The sequence below is a fragment of the Neoarius graeffei genome, chromosome 8 (assembly GCF_027579695.1).
Source record: "Neoarius graeffei isolate fNeoGra1 chromosome 8, fNeoGra1.pri, whole genome shotgun sequence".
Taxonomy (NCBI): domain Eukaryota; kingdom Metazoa; phylum Chordata; class Actinopteri; order Siluriformes; family Ariidae; genus Neoarius; species Neoarius graeffei.
Genome location: NC_083576.1, coordinates 84,930,830 through 84,940,018, shown reverse-complemented (window position 1 = coordinate 84,940,018; position 9,189 = coordinate 84,930,830).

Below are 9,189 nucleotides of genomic sequence, written 5' to 3'. Positions count from 1 at the left end.
ATTTTTAGCACCAGGTACACTTAAGGCCTCTGCATGCTCTTGCGACAAGGCTTTCGCAGATAGCTTTTCGCAGACAGTTGTAATTTATTGTTGAGCAGGGAGTAATAGGCGTGCGCGATGTTATTCACCGGCACAACACAAGGGGGCGCGAAGTCGCTAGGAGTAGTTGGTGGGTGTGGTTAGTGGAGTGTTTATCCTCCGGTTACTTATAATGACTAGAACTGAAGTCGTATAGATGTACGTACTTCCTCACTTCCTCGATCAACCGCTCTTCATGCTGCTCCATCTTCGCTCGTGTTTTTAAAAATGCCGGTCGTGAAAACAAAACAAACCGGGAGAGTAGGGAAGCGGAAGTGCGTGTACAGCGGGTAGAGTGGACCAATCAGAGCCCTCTTGTCTGCGACGCTGTCTGCGAGGCTTCTGCGGTGGTCACAATTTTTGGGAGGTGCGCGCAGAGCGTCTGCGAAGGTGGGGGGGCTACGCAGACACTGTCTGCGAGGACTGGGTTGTCTGCATAAATTGGCCTTAAGTCTTAGACTTAGGCTAACATCTGCATGTATACGGGCAATACATTATCACACAGAGAAATGGCCCTTTTCCACTACCCTTTTTCAGCTCACTTTAGCTCGCTTCAGCTCACTTCAGCCCGACACGGCTCGCGTTTCGACTACCTCAGAACAGCACGACTCGGCTCGCTTCAGCCCTGCTTAGCACCCAAAACTCTCACGGTTTTGGAGTGGGGCTGAAGCGAGCCAAACCGAGCTGAGTGAGGCTGGGGGCGTGAGCAGACACTCCCCTGTGCACTGATTGGTGAGGAGGAGTGTCCTCACATGCCCACACACGCCCCGCGAGCACGCTGGGATCTGTAAACCCGGAAAAAGAAGAATTACGAATTACGAGAATTTCTGAAGCCTTATGCGCCTCGCCTCATCTATACGCTCTTGCCAGTATCTGTTGGCGTTGTCGGTGACAACAAGCCACAGCACCAAGACCAGCAACACTAACGACTCCATGTCCTCCATGTTTATTGTTTACTATCTGGGTCGTGAGACTACCGCTTAAAAGATCACTGACGTCACTGTTTGCGCCGCTTAACGACATCATGTGACGTCCACCCACTTTCGCTAACTCCACCCAATGTGTCCACCCACTTCCAGCCAGCACGGTTCAGCGCGGTTGTAGTCGAAATGCAACCCCAACAGCCCCGCTCAGCTCGACTCAGCCCAACTCAGCACCGCACGGCTCAGCCCGACTCAGCCGCGTTTGTAGTGGAAAAGCGGCAATAGTGGACATTGAAGTTGCTGTGAATTTCGCTGTAGTGGATGACCTACCCAAAATACAACAACACAATCAATCAAAATTATGTGCTGCTGCTTCATTTTCACACAACTTTTACTATTTTCACACATTTGAAACATCATGTGCTTCCTTTTGAGTTACTGCAATTTCAGAATCTGGAAGTAATGTGGGTATGGGTGGTAGAAGTGTGAAGAGTTTTGGTAGTTGTAGTGCATTTTGCAAAAATGTTTATTCATTAAGTTGAAAGGGTTAAGTTGAAAGGGTTAAGTGACAATTGTTTCACATTTTTACATTTTCACATTTTATTGCAGAGGTTACATACATACGCATATACACATGCATATATACATATGCATATACATGCAAACAATAAGCAAGAAAAAAGTAAATATAAGTAAACATTTAGCATTACCTACAAGCATTTATTAGTGTGTGTGTGTGAGAGAGAGAGAGAGAGAGAGAGAGAGATTGCAAACAGAAACTCCTTGCTGTTACAGGAGTATTTTGTTTTGAATAGCTTACCGTTGGGTAAAATAATGTCTTATGTCCTCCTTACGTTTTCTTTTATTGCCCGACATCACTGCCTCTGTGCTGTTTTGCTGTAGCAGTGAGCTGGATGCTGATTTTACCGCTTGCTACTGCTTACAGCCAATGACAACAAAAAACCATAGCAACGTCAAGGCAACGGGAGGTGGGCCAATCAAAAACCATAGCAACGTCAAGGCAACGGGAGGTGGGCCAATCAAAGCTTCATAAAGCTTTTTTACCTGTCCCCACCAATAGTCAGCCGTCTTTGAGAGGTCTGTTCACAACTGAAAATCAGCTGGAAGCGATACCGCGTTTGGTGTTTTTATTCAGCGTTTCCCGCATCGCGGCTTCTCCATTCAAAAATGGTATGGACATTTTAAACTCAGCTGAATATTGGTATGGACGCGTCCATACCGTCCATATGCATTTTTATGTCCATGCATCCATCCATCTGCTTATCCTGTTCTACAGGGTCGCAGGCAAGCTGGAGCCTATCCCAGCTGACTATGCATACATGTCAACCCCTTTGGACGTCCACCTGTAGTATCAGAGGAAGAAATCCATAAAGTCAACATAAACTCCTTATAGCCTTCGAATCGCACCAAACTTTTATTCTGATGTACATTTGTACAATACACATTTACTGCTATCCTATTGTTCGTAGGGTAGGCTGCTCCCACTCCAAAGGAAAATACTTTTTACAGACTCAGGGAAAAACACTCAAACTCCACTGTCTGTGCACTGTCAGTCAAAGTGTAGGCTGCTCCCATTTCAATGGGATACTTTTCACAGAGACCATTTTTGTCCACAGTCAACTTTTCATATAGCCAGAGAAAGCACTCAAACTTCACCATTTTTGTCCACAGTCAGTCATGTTTACATATGATCTTGATTATAATCACTGGCAGCCTTCTTTGCCAGCTGTAACTGCCTTTCTGTGGGGGTGAGGTCACAACAGAAGTCTGTGTTCAGTTTGCATTGCAGTAGGGCAGTAAGGGTGTCTGTGCCCAGGTTTTTTCTGCAGACAGTGTGGATTTTCCTGACCTGTGAGAATACCCTCTCACAGTCAGCATTGCTGCGAGGTAGACACAGCAATGCCTCCGTAGTTTTTCTCAGGTTTGGAAATCTCTCCTGTCCGCATCTGCGCATGACCGGAACGAGCGAAGTCTCGCAGTCGCGATACTGCACGAGGCTTGAGGTATAAACATCCGGTTTCACATGGTCTGGGTTATCTGCCCCTGCATACACGCTGTTCTTTGTCTATAAATCGAGCTTTTGTACCATATGTTTTTGCAACGATCAGCTGACGATGTTCAAGTAAGATACACAAAATAAATTTAGGTCAGAAAATACTGAAAATCCGTAAGACTTTGTTTATACGCCCGTACGCCCTTGAAATGAGCTAAAATCCATATAATTTCCGGACAATCCGTATAGGTTGACATGTATGACTATGGGCGAGAGGCAGGGTACACCCTGGACAAGTCGCCAGGTCATCGCAGGGCTGACACATAGAGACAAACAACCATTCACAGCCATCAACTAGAAAAGCACTCAGAGAACACAGACCTCCACCAAGAATCCTTTTAAAAAATCCGGGATCCAGAAGGTGATCCGGATCACCGCCAAAATTTAATGGATTGTTACCTGTGCCCAGGCACACCTCTGGAAAAAATTTCAGAGCAATCCGTTCATTACTTTTTCTGTAATGTTGCTAACAGACAAACCAACAAACAAACAAACCAACACTACCGAAAACATAACCTCCTTGGCAGAGGTAATAATAATAGCTAGAATGCATTTCCAGAGAAAATGCGAAAGTGTGCTTGCTCAGGTGCGCCGCCATGGCGACCTGGCAAGAGAAGCGACCGCACGCCCACACGACAAGTTTTGTGTCAACACGCGAAAGTTTGGCCAAGACACAAGGCGGATTCTCATATGGAGATGACAGGCTGGCAAGGTTCTTTACAGGGACATCCCAGAGCATCACTAACATGAAAATGTAGATGTAATTCTAAATCCGTAAAGAGATATGACCCAAAACACGTTTTTGCTCGTTGTGGCGCCACCTAGTGGCCAAATGACAGCAAATTTGATGAGGGTACATGAACTGGTGCCGAAAGTCATCTCAACAAATATGGTCTTGATACGTCAAAGCATTTCTGAGATATGAGCCAAAATATGTTTTTGCTAATTGTGACGCCCCCAGTGGCCAAATGACACCATATTTGATGAGGGTAGTTTGGATGGTGTCCAAAGTCATGCCACTAAATATGGTCTTGATACATCAAAACATTTCCATGATATGAGCTCACTTCCTGTTTGGTGGCTTTGCCATCGATTTTGATTGGCTGCCACTGGCGAACGCTTCGACATATGAGAGCGAAACGAATATAATTCATTAGGCATGGACTGGAGATCATGTGCACCAAGTTTTGTGATGATCGGACAAAACGTGCGGCCAGGGTCACTCTACCTTCACTTTCGACAAAATTCAAAATGGCGGAAAATCTAATTAGGCGGATAATGACGTCATAGGGTGCGCTGGAATCGTCTAGCTCCAAGGATTCCAATGGCACCAGACTTATGAAAATCGGACATACGGATCCAAAGTTACGTGCATGAACGCATGTAAGACTGTGATCAGTTGATGGCGCTAGACCATGAGACATACCAACATGAAACTTGATGAAATCAATCAGGGTCCACTCCTCTATCAGTGTACCAAGTTTCATAACTTTACACCTTACGGTTTGGCCTACAGAAGGAAAAATCTGTTTTTTGCGTCGCGCGTCCATTCATTTCAATAGGGAAAAAATTAATCCTTTAAAAAAATTCGGGATCCAGAAGGTGATCCGGATCACCGCCAAAATTTAATGGATTGTTACTTGTGCCCAGTCGTACCTCTGGAAAAAATTTCAGAGCAATCCGTTCATTACTTTTTCTGTAATGTTGCTAACAGACAAACAAACCGCTACCGAAAACATAACCTGCATGTTCTTGGACTGTGGGGGAAACCGGAACAAACTCACACAGACACGGGGAGAACATGCAAACTCCACACAGAAAGGCCCTCGCTGGCCGCTGGGCTCGAGCCCAGAACCTTCTTGCTGTGAGGCGACAGTGCGAACCACTACACCACTGTGCCGCCCTATTATTTTTTTTCCCTGTACTTTTGTATTTTGATATTTACTTGCATTTTATTTATCTTTTCCCTTTTTAGCATGAGGGACAATTTTCAGTTGGGACACAAGCCTTGTTATCAAGCACTACAAAAACAATTTAAAAAAAAAAAAGGTTTACTGACCTGAGGTCAAATAGAGAGCTAGCTAAGCATTTACTATGTAGTGAAAGTTTTGAAGCCTTTCAGACACAATCTTCTGCTTCTTCTCTGTGTGAAATGGTCTTTCGCCTGTTCCCAAAGCAATTTAAGGGCAGTTGAGAGAAACCTTAATAGCTACACTTACTAAGTGTTATCTACAGAGCTAAAAATAAAGATTGAAACATCACAATTTCACATGTATCTGTGTACAACCCAGTTTAATTTTAAACTTGCATAAATCACTGGATAGGGTGTAGCTCATCAAGTCTTTTCATGAATCCTCATTGCCATGCAAATGTCTTCAGAAGGCTGGTTGTTGACTGTGGGTTTGAGTTTAAGATATGCAGATGCGCAAACTGAATGCGTAGAAAAAAACCCTGCATGTCTACAGGCGATTTTTTTTTGTTTGTTTGTTTTTTATATTTTTAGTATTTCTTCTTCTTCTTGCATTGCTTCTGTTCCCTGGAATGGTGTGTCAGACAATATCACTTAACCATGCTCTCGGTACTGTACATTTCCTCACTACTCATCATGTTTAATATTCACCTTCTAAAATACACTTGTTATTTTGTTAATTTTTCTGCATCATCTACGTTATGTGATAAGCCTTTTGAACCATTAAGGGGTGTTCACACGGCACATATTTGCATCGATGCTGCACCGATGTATTTTGTTGCGATATATCTTACACCGGTGTAAATTTTGTGGAGCGTTCACACATCACAAACCTGCTTACTAGAGAGAAGCATGTTAGCACCGGTGCAGCCCCACTTGCATTCACACGGCAGTTTTTGCGACCGTGCTATACGATAGTAATAATGAGGAAATGAAATATGCGCATGCGTGAAAATGTACTTCCTTTTCCCGGTTGTCATGGCATCACCAAGCGCCGGGAAAACAACGTGGATGAAGACACCAGTGTTGCCAGATACTGCTGACGTTTTCCAGCCCAAAATATGTTCAAATCCGCTAAAATGCACTTAAAACCGCCCAATCTGGCAACACTGGAAGACACGCAGTTCTGTTGTTGTTGATATTCGCCATTTTGGAAGCGCAAAATACCAGGATGCAAATTATGCAATGCCCGTATGTAATCAACTCTCCTCACGCGTAGCAAGTCTACCCCTGTAGCGTTCAGATGTCCCATTTTATATCGGTGCTGCCCCGCAAACTAGCATTTACTCCGGAGTAAATTTCTTAAACCACCTCCCAAGCAGGGTTAGATTTGCACCGGTTTAAGCAGCTTTCAGGGGCTACACCGGTATAACTTTGTACCGTGTGAACACTCTACCGGGGCAGTCCCGGTGCTACACCGGAGTAAAAGTTGCCTTGTGAACACCCCTTTACTTACTTACTCCCTGTTATGCCTGCTGGCATGTAGGGCAACGACAAAGGATGACCACTTGTGTCTGTCCTGGGCCAATTTCTGTACTGTGCCCCAAGTGTGGTTCAGGGTCTTCATTTCTGACTCTACCATGCGTCACCGGGTGTTCTTGGGTCGCTTTCTCTTATGCCATCCTTCTGGTGTCCAGTGTAAAGCAGTACATGTGATGTTATCTTGCTCTCTTTGAAGGATGTGTCCGATCCATCTCCATCTCCTTTGCATGATAATGGTTTCCATGCTATCCTGATTACACTGAGTGAGTAGTTCTTGGTTAGAGATGGTTCTTGGCCAGAAGATAAGAAGACCAGACCAGAAGATCAGCCTCTCCAGTGGATTGCCACCTTGTCGTGGTTGGAGAGCTTGCGTGCCTCTATGATCCCTAGGGCTATGCTGGCTGGAGCTTAGTCTCTTGGTAGGGTCACCCAAGCCAGACAGGTCAAAGGGTAGAGGCTGGACAAAGCACAGTCCACTGGTCCTCCAGGTTAGGGGGTTGGGCACAGGGCTAACAACCCTGTCTCGTAAAAAAAAATGGTGTTACAGAAACAGCAACAAAGGAAAAGACTTTTGAACCATTAAAAAAAATCATTATGCTTCCAGCTTAGTCTTGCAACAGAGGCGTTATTCAGCCAGATAAATAAATTAAAACTAAATTAAATTATTTGTAATTAATTAAATTAGATACTTTTTTGTTGTGTATGCTAATATATAAAATATTATTTTGAATATAAATATATTTCAAAATAATATTTTATTATTACTTTTTAGAATCAATTATTACTTTTTTATAATATTTTATTATTACTCCTCCCCCTCCTCCCCCACCTCAACACAGACTCCTCCATGCATTACTGCAGACCAGGTCAGAGGTCAACTGAGGAAGCTTCACCCCAGGAAAGCAGCAGGCCCGGACAAGGTGTGTCCCCAACTACTGAAGACCTGTGCTGCTGAACTGGGTGAACCACTCCAACGCATCTTCAACCTTAGTCTGCAGCTGGGGAGAGTGCCCACCCTCTGGAAGACATCATGTATCATTCCACTTCCCAAAAAGAATCGGCCCAGAGAGCTGAACGACTTCCGACCGGTGGCACTCACTTCACATCTGATGAAGACGTTGGAGCGGCTCTTCTTCAGCCTCCTCAGACCCCAGGTACAACATGCCCAGGACTGTCTGCAGTTTGCATACCGGGCAGGTGTCGGTGTGGAAGATGCCATCCTCTACCTGCTACACTGATCCCACTCGCATCTGGATAAGGGAAATGGCACAGTGAGGAGCCTCTTCTTGGTCTTCTCGAGTGCCTTCAACACCATCCAGCCCCTACTGCTTCAGGACAAACTGAACAGGATGCGAGTGGACTCCTGCCTGGTCACCTGGATCTCCAGCTACCTCACTGACAGGGTGCAGTACGTCAGGCTGAAGGACATCACGTCTGACACTGTGATTAGCAGCACCGGAGCACCCCAGGGCACGGTGCTGGCCCCTCTTCTCTTCACCCTGTACACCGCGGACTTCTGCTACAACTCGGATCTGTGTCACATTCAGAAGTTTGCCGATGACACAGCCATCGTTGGGTGTATCAGTGATGACAGAGAGGAGGAGTATAGGAGCCTGGTGAGGGACTTTGCTGTGTAGTGCAACAGGAACCATCTGCAGCTCAACACCTCGAAGACCAAGGAGCTGGTCATTGACTTTGGGAGGTCCAGACCAAGGTCACGACCAGTTCTGATCGAGGGAGTCGAGGTGGAGGCTGTGGATTCCTACAAGTACCTCGGGCTGTGGCTGGACAGCAAGCTGGACTGGACTTGCAACACCAAACACTTATACAGGAAGGGACAGAGCAGGCTATACTTCCTGAGGAGGCTGTGGTCCTTTAACATCTGCAAGAAACTCCTGTGGATGTTCTATCAGTCTGTGGTCGCCAGTGTCCTGTTTTACGCCGTTGTGTGCTGGGGGGGCAGCACATCCAAGAAGGACACATCCAGGCTGGACAAACTGATCAGGCGGGCTGGCTCTGTGGTCGGCATGAAGCTGGACTCTCTGGTGACGGTGGCAGAGAAGAGGTCTATGGACAAACTATTGAACATCATGGACGATGCCAGTCACCCTCTGCACACCGTCATCAGCAACCAGAGGAGCCTGTTCAGTGACAGAATGCTCCTTCCCAAGTGCAGGACGAACAGACTTAAAAACTCCTTTGTCCCTCATGCCATCAGACTGTACAACTCCTCTCTGGGGGGAGGAGGGGTAATAGGAGGACAGAGGACAGGAAGGAGCAGTAGTCTAGCCTAACAATAAGCAATACCGGACAAAGTGCAATATAAAGTGCAATATCTCTCCTACCGCCGCCCCCCTTCTCTCCACATTTTTCCCCTACTTCCCCCCTTCCTCTCTTCCCCATATCTTATTCTTTTTATATATTTGTATATGTAAATACTTAATTTATTTTAATTTATCTAGAAGTTTTCTCTATTTCCTTTCTCTGTTTATCTGTAATGATGCTGCTGGAATCTTAATTTCCCTGAGGGAACCCACCCAAAGGGATCAATAAAGTTTTATCTAATCTAATCTAATCTAATCTAATCTAATCTAATCTAATCTAATCTAATAAATATAGCCTACAAATCAGTAGTTGAAGTTGTTGTTATGAGTGGCGCAGTG